The 13,769-nt window shown below is 35.1% G+C and overlaps 1 protein-coding gene and 1 long non-coding RNA gene across 7 annotated transcripts in view; both read right to left on the reverse strand.

Annotated features, from left to right (window-relative positions):
* The window catches only part of ADGRB3 (adhesion G protein-coupled receptor B3), a 467,103-nt gene that overhangs the window by 383,470 nt on the left and 69,864 nt on the right, over positions 1-13,769 (reverse strand). The window lies entirely within an intron of this gene.
* LOC118165041 lies at positions 1,744-9,396 on the reverse strand. Its single transcript, XR_004749831.1, has 2 exons — positions 8,724-9,396; positions 1,744-8,689 (listed from the first exon to the last, which is right to left on the reverse strand). It is a non-coding gene; the product is annotated as an uncharacterized LOC118165041 (long non-coding RNA).

Here is a 13,769-nt window from a genome sequence, read left to right on the forward strand (position 1 = left end):
TGTTTTGGAAGAAATGCACTTTAGAATTTTCTCTTCTCTAAGATAATGACAACAAAAAGGGTGGAGAAGATAAAGTCAGATCTTTGAATGGAAGAGATAAATCTCATTCTGCATACCTAAATACGATCTAATAGACACAATCCTTTGATTGCTTGCTTTCATGCATTCCTTTGAATACTTAAAAATAGTCATGCTATAGAAAGCCCACTTAAATATGTCCCAAACCATCCGTCATCATCTTGGAAAATTATTATGATAAGCAGTTGTTATTCTCTGATGAAAATCATTATTTGCTATAAATCTAGTCTTTTTTTGTGTCCAGTGTTTATGAGTTTAAGGGGGGGGGGAGGGTTGTTGTTTTTTAAAAAAAAAAAAATTAGATGACTACTTAAATCTTCAGTAAATTTCTGTATTTTCTGTGTTTTAATAAAGATGGATATAACATAAAACATGAAATCAGATTGTATATTTTCAAAGATCAGGTCTGGTTTCACCTTGCAGATGCTTCTTTACATGAATTTACAAATGCCCCTTTGACTCCTGTATTTCTGCTAGATAGATGGATTCATTAACTTTACGTTTAAATTAATGTTAAATTCATAGCTTCTATTTTCATAGCTTAACTTCTTCTGAGGAAAAAGAATTTTTATATATGTAATGCATTGGTCCTAGACAGTAGCTAAGCACCCCGCAGCTGTTCGCTCACTCAACCCTGCAGCAGGATTGGGATGAGTGAAGAAATGCATAAGTGAGAAGAGTTCTGGGTCAAGACAATGACAATTTAATAGGTGAATCAAAAGAGGAATGAAAACATAAAATAAAACAGAGTAAAACAAAGTAAAATAAAATAAAAATGCATATATACACCCTCCCCCCCCACAAAGCTATTAATGCAGACAGTCACTCAGCACCTCTCAGAAGTCTACATCCTCAGCACCTCTCAGAAGTCTACATCCTCCCAAACCATCTCGCCTCAGATTTTATTGCTGAGCATGACATTATGCAGCATGGAATGGTCGGTTTATGTCAGCTGTCCAGGTTGTATCCCCTCAGCTTACTCGCAGGGGAACAGATGGGAAAAGTGAAGGCCTTGACATTGCACAGGCACTGCTCAGCAACAGCCAAAACACTGGTGTTTTACCAACACTTTTTTAGTCACAGATCCAAAATACAACAATGTACAGGCTGCTATGAAGAATATTAACTCCATCCCAACCAGAGCCTGTATAATATATAAAGTTATAACCATTAGCATTAAGATGATTATTGATCTACCTAGTCATGCCTGTAATTTATTCTCAGTAAAAACATGCATTTTCATGAAAATAGGCATAAAAGTATCAGTAATTTAGAGGAAAAAATGTTATATTGTAATCATCCCAACGTCAGCCATTACAAAGCAGAATAATGATTGTGTTTACAAGAATCTAAACAAATCAAGATACAAAAATGCAGCTGAAAGAAAGAAATGATCTCAATCCTGAGTTACAGTACTATGCAGGAACTGCAAGGCATTGTCTGAGATAATTTAATACTTATATTCTGGATTACATGCATGTATTTAAAAAAATATTTTGCTTATCATAATCCTTTTCTTACAGTATTGAAAGGAAAAGACTCATTAGTTTGAAAGACACCAGGAGTGCAGCGAGTACTACTATCTGAATAACTACTGAAAAATGCTGTATTTCTTTTCTTTTTTCTTTTTCTTTTCCTTTTTTTTTTTTTTTTTTTTTTTTTTTGCATGCATGGGACACTGAAATAATGTTTTTATGAATGGGATAGCTTAGTGCTTTTACAGTTCTTCATACCTAGTTTGACCTTTGCATGAAGTGTTATACAGAGAAAAAACGATGCTATGTAAATTCTCAGAGCTCTTGGTGGTGTGTTACATCTCCTTAATAATAATCTTCTTGGAAGGAGCCAAAGAATATGACCATCCAAAAGCAACATAAATACACCGGTATCATGTAACTTCTCCAGGTCTGAGTTCAGTAAGTTCACTTTAAAATAATCTTAACAACAAAGATAACGTGGAGTTAAAATATGCAGTTGCAAATACACATACATCATGGTTAAATATTATATGTTTCTTCTGTCATTATTGTTTGTTCTCATCAGCCAAAGTCTCGAAAATACAAACCAAATAGCACTGCTTCCACACACTATCAGGTTAGACTTTTTTATTTGACAGCCACAACTGACCATGCGGTACTTATTTCAGAGGCACCACTGACACCTTTATTGTATATCTTGAATTCTTGAACCCCAGTGTGCATGTCAGCATGGACAGACACTTCTGTCACACTGCTACACAATGATACAAAAAAGCTAAACCAAATAAACCTAACTCCAGCTATTCAGGTGTGCCTCTCAACCAGACAAAAGCAATCTTATCCATTAAATTGTATCAATAAAACACAGTGAGACATTTTGTTGTTTCTCAGTACTTCAAATGACTGTATTTGACAATTACTGGCACTGCAGTAAAAGACTCAAAAGACTGGCTCATATAAGGCCAGTGGATTCAAACACCTTTCAGAATAGAGCATGCTTTTTCTGTGACAGCAGGTCACAATGAGGTGGAGAGCTGATCTGGCATTGACCTGGTTTTGGACCAAGGTACAGCTTTTGATATAGAATTCAATTTAATTTCTCTAGCCTATTCTGAGGTGGTACAACAATTTTTTCAGGCTTAAAATTTCTTTTGGCTCAAGGTTAGGGTGTCACACTTGAGTGGCAATGGATCAGTGATACTTATCTTAAAAATGCCTTACATGAGAAGGAACAAACTTTGTTGTGACAATGTGGTAACTATGCTAATCTTCCTTTCAGATGAAATAAGAACAGCAAGAACTAAGTTATTTGTTGTTTTTAGTTCAAACTTCCAGAGATCTGTTGCCTTCTTCAAAAATATTTTTGTCTATCCATTACATCTCTAATAAAGTAAACATGTATATACTGAAATAAATTGTTATGTATCTAGGTATGTAAAAAGAGGTTCGTTAGGAAGATATAGATAAAGCGATAGCCCAGGCAACAAAATAGCATGTGTCACTTATTATCCATAACAAGAGCAAACTTAAAGTAAAAAGAAAGATGAATCTTTTCATACATTTGCTTAACTGTGATAACTATGTAAACATGATTGAAATCAGATAACAAATGACAGATATTTACTGTGAGGCATATGTCTTCACAACGTATATGCACGAAAACAAGCAAACAAAAAATGGTACAGTGCAGATGTAAATATTAAGGTAAGAGGAAATTAAAACCAGTAAATATGAACCTTTCTTTTTCATGCTTAAATCTTTACATAAAGAAAGCCAGTAAAGTCGTTTTTTTGTTTGTTTGTTTTAAATGGAATCCCAGAAACATTTCACTCTACACATCTTGTAATTTCATCCTATAAAAACAGTATGTCACAGGATGAGAAGAGAGCCTTAATTCTTGCTATTTACAGCTTGGTCAAAAGTGAAATGTATCATGCATTTAGGAAACAGCTGCTTTCTTGGGTTATATAGACACAAGCATTAACATTTTCACTCTTGTTCCAGTTCTCATAAATCAGTTAAAAGGTTTTCACCAGTGTAAAAGGAGGTTCCAAATTTCAATACTTTGGCTAACAGATGACTCTAGGGCACAACTGAACACTAATTTCTGAATCCGACATTGCAAATGGTGATGAACAGTTGTAAGGGAGAACAATACAATGAAAGAAAATGTAATCTGGAGATACAGCTGTAGTGATGTGCTACAGATAACCTGGCAGGGAGGGAGCCTTCAGTAGTTTTATCATGTAAAGCCTTCTGAGTTCTCCAAATTACATTTACTTCTCAATTACCAACAGCCTAGCACTAGCAGAACAAAAAATCCATCTATCTCATCGTCTCCAATGTGTGCCTTCCGGAACTGTGAATTATTTCACTAATTTCTAATTTCAGTTGGACCTCTACAAGTTTGAAAATTGATCAATATTAATTATTGATCAATATTAATTATTAAATTAATATTGAATTAGGGCAGGAAAAAGCATCAGACAGATATGGAAGCACAATTCACAAACTTTTATTTTTAAATGAAGATCTAAACTGAGACTAACTGGTATATACATATCAATACATATCTCACAAAACCACATTGTTACAACACTGCCTCAATGGACCCTCACAGAACTACTCCCTACACTTTATGTTACTCAAAATACCTCATGCTACCATATGTTTGTATATAAAGGCCACAGAACTATTGAGCCAAAGAGCAGATATATTCAAAACATGCAGAAGCTGTGGCCATCAGGATTTCAGTATTATGAGGTTCCAGAACAATGTGTCCAGTGATGTTAAAGGCTCAGGAAAAAGCTTCAAATTACATTAATACAGAGGTAGCAATAATAACTGATGCCATCATAATTTGGAATGAATGATGAAGTACAAATAACTGGAAATAGGATGGAGAAAGTAAAGAAATCCAGGATAGTGAAAAAAAAAACAAAGATTACACTTTAAAGCACTGCAATGAATTTATCATTACTGACTTTGACCTCAGATCATATTATTCTGAATGTTGTTTATTATGTCTCTGTTACTAGGGAGCTTACCCAATTTGAACCTCTGACATTCTCATCTCTGAAAACTGATGGAGAATTTTTGCATTCATTAACCTTAATATGCTTTTATCAGTCTCAGAATTAAAAACAAACAAACAAAAAGCCAGCTATATCCTGAGCAGTAAAAGGTTCTGCTGCAAAAAAACGGTCACTGAAATAAGAACAAAAGGTGACAGCAAAAACCAGTTGATGAAATAGCTAGTGAAAACAGACTTGAGCATAAAAGACTGAGGATGAAATAAAATAATCAATTATCAATGGCCAAGGGACATTTGCTGTGTGAAAAGAGGAGGGATTTTCCCTTTATTTTTTTTCCTTCTTTTACATATATACAGAGCAAGAGCGTATGCTTTCATGTCTGAATTACTTTCAGTTTAAGGGGGGAAAACTTACAAAAAGGAAAAAAAAAAAGTCCCATGGGAAAAGCACCATGTAACTTTTTTTTTCCACTGTAAATGGCAGCTATTTTGTACAGGATAGTGTTCAAAAGGCAAAGATGTACATTGAGAAAGAGTTTAAATTTCAAGCCAAGCAGCAAAAAATTGAGTAATTTCTTGCTTCATCTGGTATTCTGAAACATGAAATTTTGAATAATATTTTCGCCAAATTTTTCCATCAATGAAGCTACTGCTGATATTTAAAGCCCAAAGTAAAAGAATTCTGTTAATTTAAAAATCACAGCATGTGAACTATTCTAATTATTAATTTCCAAAAATGTTAAAAATAATTAAAATTGCTATTGTGAACACAAAACAGATCAATAAAACACTTACAGAGCCTCTGTAGGTCTATTAAATGACTCAGTAAATCTTCATTAGGTGCCTCTAAATGGCAAAGTTAGCCTTCACACTTCTGCAGTGGAGTTTTAATGCTGGTGTTGTTTATGCAACATGGATTATTGTTGGTTTCTGCATTCTGACCCAAGACAAATCTTTTTTTGTAAGGAAGCCTGGGTGCCAATAGTACCTGCCAGACCTGCACGTGGCTACAAGCTCAGTTTTCTCATGAAGCCTAGGGAACCTTCCTGGCATCAGCAATTCATGCACTTCAGTCCTACCACAATTAGCTTTGGAATCTCATTTTATTGTTGTTTGTCTGCCAGCAGAGGAAGGTAAGGGTGCCAGGAGGAAGATGAGGACAGAGGAACAGGAAATGCTCGTTTAGAATTAATAGTGCCCTCCTGTAGTTACTTTCTGAGAGTATCAGGTTTATCATAATATATGTAAATCCTATTTTAAAAAGTAACAATTGTTTACACTTGATTATCAGCTATTTAAGGCATAAATCCTAAGGAATGTAGAGATGAGCCAACTGTGAGCTAACATAATAGCATAAGCAGGTACATGAATTATCAAAACTTTCAAAATGTGACACCTCAAAATAAGAGTGAGACATCTTATTCTCATAAACATTTCTCACTAAAAGACCTATTATCACACCCAAAACTCCTTTAAAAGCTCATTTCTAGTCTTCATTATCCAACTACATGCTAGACTGAAGATATGAAGTCTACTATAAAAATATATTTCATGTGCTTTGAACTTTTAATATGTCACCAACAGTCCTGTAGTTTAGCACAAGTTACCTCCCTTCAATATTGTCTATGTGCTGTATGTGTTTGGGTCAAAGAAACACCTCTAACACACCACCACCTCAGAAAAGTAGATTTCACAAATCTCTTCTAGGCAGAATTGCCTTACATAGGGCTCTACTACAATTAAAAAGAAAAAAGAAAAAGGAAAAAAAAAAAAAAAAGTAAACCTAACATTCCTATCTGAACTTAATTTTAATAAATAATGTCAGCATCGTTTTAAATTTTACAATGAACTCACACTGTTTATTTTTAAACTTTAAAAAATAGAGAAAAATACTAAATGCTACTTGAAATTTAACTATTCACTGCAAATGTATTCACTTAGTTCTGTGTCCAAAAGAAATTATATTTATTCACATCAAAAATGAAAGGTAATTGGCCTCAATGTTTGAGGTCTCGAGATTCTTAAGGTCCAAAAAGAAGCAATTGCAAAGACATCTGAATCAAAACATGACACGAAGAAATTTTCTACCATCCCTTTCCAATCATTGTGAGTTTCTCACACGCTACAAATAAAGGAGTACAGTTTCTCTGGTAGAGTCCTTTTATCTTAACTGCACCATAAAATCTGAAATTTTAATCCTCACACCACATCATAGGATAAAATAAGAATGGCAGTTGACTTCAGAGAGCCCTGACAGTCCATTATGTAATTCATCGTTGAAGGATTATCCAATTAAGCTCTCCAGTAGATGAAGGAAATCTTTATGTTGACCCTGTCTTGAGATACACAGACAGATCTAATGAACGGTTCCTGCAAGATTGAAACTGCAACATCAATCAGACACTGAAACTGTGAAGTGGGTTTGAGCTTCCAGAGCTACCTAGTAAGCATCTCCACAAGCAGAAGGGGACATCCAACAGCTTCAGAAGATTGTACTCAAAAAACAGCACGCTGCTCAGAGGGCTCTCTTCTAGGCAGTAAAAAATTCAAACTGCAGGTGTGTTTCTTATCTTCTGCTTGTGTTCCTACTCATTTGGTTGACCTGCACTGAATATAGGTGCTTTAGTCCATGCAGGTCTGAATCCATTTTACCAACTTTCTACCAAGTGAGCCTAAGGTTTTAGGTATAAAACTGCATTTTAAACATTTATTTATTGTTAAAGCAATGAGGTGGAAGGAATATAAGATTCATGGAAGAATAAAGGGAGACTGCAGCCTTGTGCAGTATTATAAAGCCTGTCATATATGTGCCATTGGTTCAGAAGAAAACTGAAGAGACTCCGTAAAAATACTACAAAGGATAAAATAAATCACAATTATAAACATATTTCCATGTAACTGATACATTTCACAGTCTGCTCTTCATTTTGGTTAAAAACAAACAAACAAACAAACAAAAAACAGATAACTGTGCAAATGAAAAAAAAAAAAAAAAAAGTGTGATTTCCTAAGCAAATACTTTCAAGGCACCAAGAACATCAGAAGATGAGCTGATGAGCTGATCTGCAGATATTTTCAAACGTGGCCTGCAGCACCAGGCACAAAGTCATGCTTTCTCATGTCTTTCTTCTTTGCCACTCTGCAAAGCATCCTCCTTTCCCCAGGGGCAGATAGGTCATGCCCACTTGTGGTGCACCAGCTCCATGCTGCCATGGCCAGCTTTTTTTTTCCTCTAGGATGCATCTTCAGCCTTGTTTGAAACTCCTCTCAGCCTGGGAGCCTTTTAATTGTTACAATTTTTATCCTTTCAATCAAATATGGGCATAGCAAATTCGTCTTACCCTGTTGTGAAATTTGCAATACAAGGCCAGCTCTGGGTGAATTTTAGGAGGGGCCCCATCCTACGGGAAGACCAGAGAGCAGCAGCTGTCTTCTGCCCATCCCATGGATCCCCATGAAGCTCATGTGGGAGAAGGCCTCAACCATTCCTGATGATGATGTTCAGCCAGACAGCAGAACCCAACGACAGATACACTGCCAGAGAATTTTAACGCCAACCAGAAGGACATGTAATGAGGTTTAAGCACTTCCAAGGTTAGGCAGCTGCCGAGCAGGGGTGTTTGGATTGTCTGGATGCATTCTTAAACCTAGAGTAACTGGCTTCTACCGTGAAAGCTAATTCTCTGTGATGTCTCAATGTGCCATTTGTACTGTGCTACCAGGGAACTCAGGCGTGCTGCGCTTGCCTACCTGATATGAATTCTTTTTTGATAGTTACCAGATTGTTTATTAGTTAAAGCAGTATAAATGTGATACATTCGGTTTATATACCACCTGCATATTCACAGTTCTGCCATGAGCTGGGAAATGATAAAATTTTTACAAACATTTATTTTATAGCAAACTGCCTCTGGGGAAAATCATAGCTTTTGTTAAGGCAATAGTCTTCTGCCAAGTGGAAATCTCATTGCTGAAAATCCCCTTCTGCATTGTCCATATAATCTCATTTGTTTTTGTTGTTCTTTTGTGTTGTTGCTTTTTTTTTTTTTTTTAATTTTTTCATGCTAAACAATAATGCTCTGAGCATTAAAAGATAATCCTTGCAGACATCAGGCAACAGGCAATATACAAACTAAGAAATACAAGGACACTTTTTTTTTTTTTTTTTTTTTTTTGATTTGATGTGTCTAGCCTCTATGTAGAACAAGTTAAATAACCAGTCATGTAAATAAATAAGGTTATGATTATCTATTGTAAACTATTACAATGTTTGGTATTATAATCTTACAGGTTATTGATTTATAAGCATTACTTTTATGGGGATATGTATGAAATAATACTGGAAAATTGTAGTGATAGTGTCTTTATTCAGTGCTGATCAGTAGCAAGAATTATGATCAATAACAAACATACAGAACATAACATACCTCTCTGTATTTGAGTATAATGGAATGCTGTATAAGAGCATAAGAAACAGGTTTTGTTAATGAGAAATTCCCTTCCTCACGTTCCAGTGCAAAAATATGTTCTGCTATTTCCTCTCCTGAAGAAAGGAGACATTTATGCTTAAGATGGACAAAAAGAACTGCCAAATTTATGGTGACAGTTGATTGCAAATATTTGTGGATTACTGTTCATGCATAGAAATGGCCTTGACTCTGAACCCCATATTGCTGTATCTAAAAGCTGATAAAGTGGGGCAGGAAAAAATGTTGCCTGTGCTAGACATGATTAGTATATTCTGTCTTGAAACAATGCAGTGCGAACAACCTATAGTAAGAGAAACTCATCCTTAGACATGCAAAGCAGAGCTGCACCACCATGATTATGGAAATGAAATGAAATGAAATGAAATGATATAGAAATGAAAGAAAGAGGATGAATGTTTCTGCATCCTTCTTCTTTTCCCCCTTTCTATACAAAAAGGGAGCATACAACTGAAAATCTACATGGGAAAAAAATGTGACATATTATGAATGGTTAATAAAAAATTCAGAGGTCAGTAAATTCTTGTCCTACAGTCTCCATGAGCAATTTTAATCTATCAGGTATTACGCTGTTATTGGTGTCTAATATTGTAATTCAGTGTGACCAATGGAAATGGTATTCAGCACTAAATAGCCGGGAAAGCAGCAGGTCTAAACTATCTGCATCTCATTTCAGATTTAATTATTGCAATAACATCTCATTTTCTTCAAGGTATTATAATTATCTTCTCGTTTAAATGGAGTGGTATTTTAATATGAATGCAGTTAATGAGGCAATAGGTTGAGAATGTCCATAGCATTGGGTTTTTAAAGTAGAACAAACTATTTTAAAAATTGATCATCACTGAAAGTTAAATGCATTTTCATGCTGCCAAATGCAGAGTATACACTCAAGTGATTTATAATCATTTTTACAAATTGCAGTGGTTTTAAGTTAAAAATTGGTAATAAATGCAGCTATTAATTAAGAGTTCTTCTGCTGCATTTGCCAGTTAGACCGTACCAGGCCACAATTTAAAATGTAAACGTTCATTTAATTTGAAGACAAAGAAAAAAGACAAGTCTATCACAGCAAGCTTTCAGTTTTCTTGCACATTAATAAAAGTATGCTCGTCTATTTAAAATTTATCTAGATGACATAAAGCATTCTTCAATATATTTGTATACAAACTAACATTTCATTATCTGACTGATAACTTTTGGATTATATTCCTTCAAAGCATCCATTATAAAAGCAAACAAACAAACAAACAAAAACTATTAATATAATTTATAATTGATTTTGAATTATAAATTGTTTTCTTGAAACTTTAAAATAAATGATTAGTATTCTTATTTGCAATTTAAACATTTCCTAAAGGCAAAGGAGATGTTCCTGCATAACTATGCAATAGCCCCATAACACTCATACCCATTACCCATGATAAGATGTTCCATAAGAAAATAAATAATTTCTTTTTGTGTCAATTACGATATTTTGTCATTATTAAGCAACTTATTATAGGCACTTCAGTCTGCACTTATTATTTTCCTTAGTATTACTTTGAGATGCTGAAAAAGATTGATACCATTTGCTAAGCCATTTATGTCTCCTATAAAAACCTGGTAGTTTTCAAGTTGACAATTTCTATTTGGCCATTAGAGACCATCAACAATTTTTATTTTTATTTTTTTTAATTTTTATTTTTTAGTCTGATATAACAACATTGCACATTTGATACAGAGAATTTAAGATGACTCAGGACTACAGCAAAAGTGCTTTGTTTTCTGAGCAGCAGGGAACAGTCACAGGCAGATGGTTTTAAGAAATAAATTTTTAAAAGAACATGGTGATATTACCATTAAAAGATTACATTATTTTTCTCTTACCCCGTTTACATTTTTTACTTTTGTGCTTGTTCGTAATGCTTTCCTTTCTGAAACCTGAGGGTTTTTTCCCTCTGTCTTTGTCACTGTCATCCTTTCCCCACTTTTCATTTTCAACCCAACAATATCTTTACCGATCAGAGAATACTAGCCTTGCCAGAACACAGGTTTTGTTGTTGTTATTGTTCTTTGTTTGTTTGTTTACTTGACTTTACAATACAGTGAGCTTTAGCTGAGCTCTTTCTAATTTGATTAAAGTTATCAGGTAACATCTTCTCTTCTAAAATTGCAAAATTAGCATCAGAATTAATATCTGAGGAGAGGAGCAATATGGGGATTGCCTCACAGAATGTTTTATACACATATAATATGTTGATACCACTATATACTTCCCAAAACTTTTATTGAAGCTTGTGTTTTTTCTGACCCTACCACAACTAAATGTTGATAGACTGCTTCCAATCACTTCTGTGCTTTTGTTGATTATTGGCTAGCTCTGGTTTGCAGTTCCCTAAAGCATTTATCTATGAGAGATTTCCTTTCAAATCTCTAATATATTTGTCCTTTCCTGTATTTTCATGCTCCAACCTGAGTACCATAAAACTTTCTGTAGCTGTTTTCTGTTGTTGTTGCTCTTGTTGCATACACTCTTGGTAACCCTCTTAAATCTGTTACCAGCAACTGCAAATCCCAGTGGGGACACGTATGTTTTTGCAGTACCTCCTGATTAAGATGTCCCAGAGTTACAGCTCTGTGTTCTGAAAATGTAAGACTCTTTTTGCATACTCTGCTCTGCATGACTTATGTGTGCTGTGCTAATCAGTCATGCTGCTCAGTACCTATTTTAAGTTTTTCTTGTGCATTTTTTAAAACAGCAAAATCAATTCAATCAAATTATATACAACAACCTTTTTAGCAACTTGGTATTGTCCAGAAATGTTCAGCCTGTGGAACATCTATAGTAAAGACATAACTCATCAAAATCTCCTTGCACTGAAATGCAACGAATTCTTTGGAAGCCTTGCTGATACTTGCCACTAGTGAACATTTATATTTTGAAGTTCAGGTGTAACATAGAATAACCACTGCTAAGACAGTGCTACCATTTCATCCCAAATGACTAAGCCAAAAGCTCTTTCTGTATTTGAGTACAGCCACAGAGGTATTGGATCCCGCTAAAAGTACACTTCGATAAACATCTGGCTATTTCTTTACATTTTCTGCCATCAGTATTTTTCTTTCTTCTGTGCATCTCATTGTAACACCATGTTTTTATCTGTCCAGGAGCTCAGAGCACAAATATCTATGATCAGTCACATGCTTTGCTGTTTCAAATGCTCCATGCTGTTCTACTGAGTCTGTTATTCTATATTCTTGCCCCAAAACTGGTCTACAGGCTCTTCTTCTGACACAAATGACGTCAAAATTTGGACAGGTGTTTTAATATTGCTATATTTTTGTTCTTCCCTTCCACTTCTGGGCCAGCCATTATTTTTATCTGTCCTGACCCACCAGAATCAGTCTTCATATTTATTTACTTATTCTGATAAATGGGCTAGCAAATCCTAGTATTTTGGGAGGAAGGATTTTCTAATTTTAGTTCTTTGACCTTCCTTCTCAGTAAGCATGTCCTTTTCTATTTTCTGCCTCAAAGTCATAGTTCTTGTCATTGGCAAAGAGGATGTTAGTTACAGTATTTTCATCCCACTGTGCCTCTCCTGCATGAATGTGGGTAGTCTCACAAACAGACCGGCGTTTTTCTTTTCCTCTGTGCTTGTGCAGAGCCATCTGTAGTGACAGAATAGCATTGCAGAAGTCATCAGTGTGCTGAACATTTCATCCAACTCTATGTGCAAAAGCCAAATGTCAGGTGCCAGATTCATAACTCCACAGGATATAAATATTCCCTCTCTGGAAAGGTCAGGCAAGATTATCATCAATATACGAAGCAGACAGTGACAACAATGCCCATTTCAGTACCTTCAGTTGTCTGTAGATCTATAATTTGCTGTGCAGTTGTTTTACAACCACCATAATGATTAGCCAATATGCAGTACCATTATCTTCTGATTCTACAGTAGTGACTTTAATAGACTTCAAATCACATCCTTTCTTGAAGGAACAGTTTCCTTTGAAAATAGCTTCTTCCCCTTAGTTGCACAGAGCTGAATTGTTGCATTTTATACAAAGTTCTTGAGTCGTCTCCAACCTAGAAAGTTTTAGAGAACTCTAGTTCCCATGGAAGTTGTCTAGAATTTGTTAAATACTGTTGGGTAGTACTCACTATGAGAGGGCTTTGGTTGGTTGGTTGCTTTTTTGGTTGGTTGGTTGGCTGGTCGGTTGATTGTTTTTAATTGACTTACTGTGTTTTTTAAATAGTTGTATTTGACTGTAATTAATCTTTAAGAAGTCATACTGGCTGAAATAACCTGATGGTGTCTTAACACAACTGCTTGTGTTCTGATGTTGATATTGTATCCAAATGTTCTCTTGACCAGGGTACTTAATATTTATATGCTCTAGGACTGAAGCTATTCTCTAATCTCTGTTATGCCTTCCACACATAATTTTGGTAAAGTCCTCCCTAATTTGTTTCCATTGTATCTGAGCCTGCAACATGGCACTCCCATGCTTTCCTGTCGTCTGTCTCAGAAATATAACGTATATGAGCATGGACACCTGACTGTCATTTGTCTGTACTGGACGGAATGCTAATGGCAGCATAGTCTGTGGTTACCCACCTTTCTGGGATTTTCAGTCTGCCTCTCATATATTTTTAAGTAAAACCTGATTTAATATTAGATTCCTCTTTCAGAGCACGCCTTC

This window comes from Oxyura jamaicensis, chromosome 3 (genome assembly GCF_011077185.1).
Source record: "Oxyura jamaicensis isolate SHBP4307 breed ruddy duck chromosome 3, BPBGC_Ojam_1.0, whole genome shotgun sequence".
Classification (NCBI taxonomy): Eukaryota; Metazoa; Chordata; class Aves; order Anseriformes; family Anatidae; genus Oxyura; species Oxyura jamaicensis.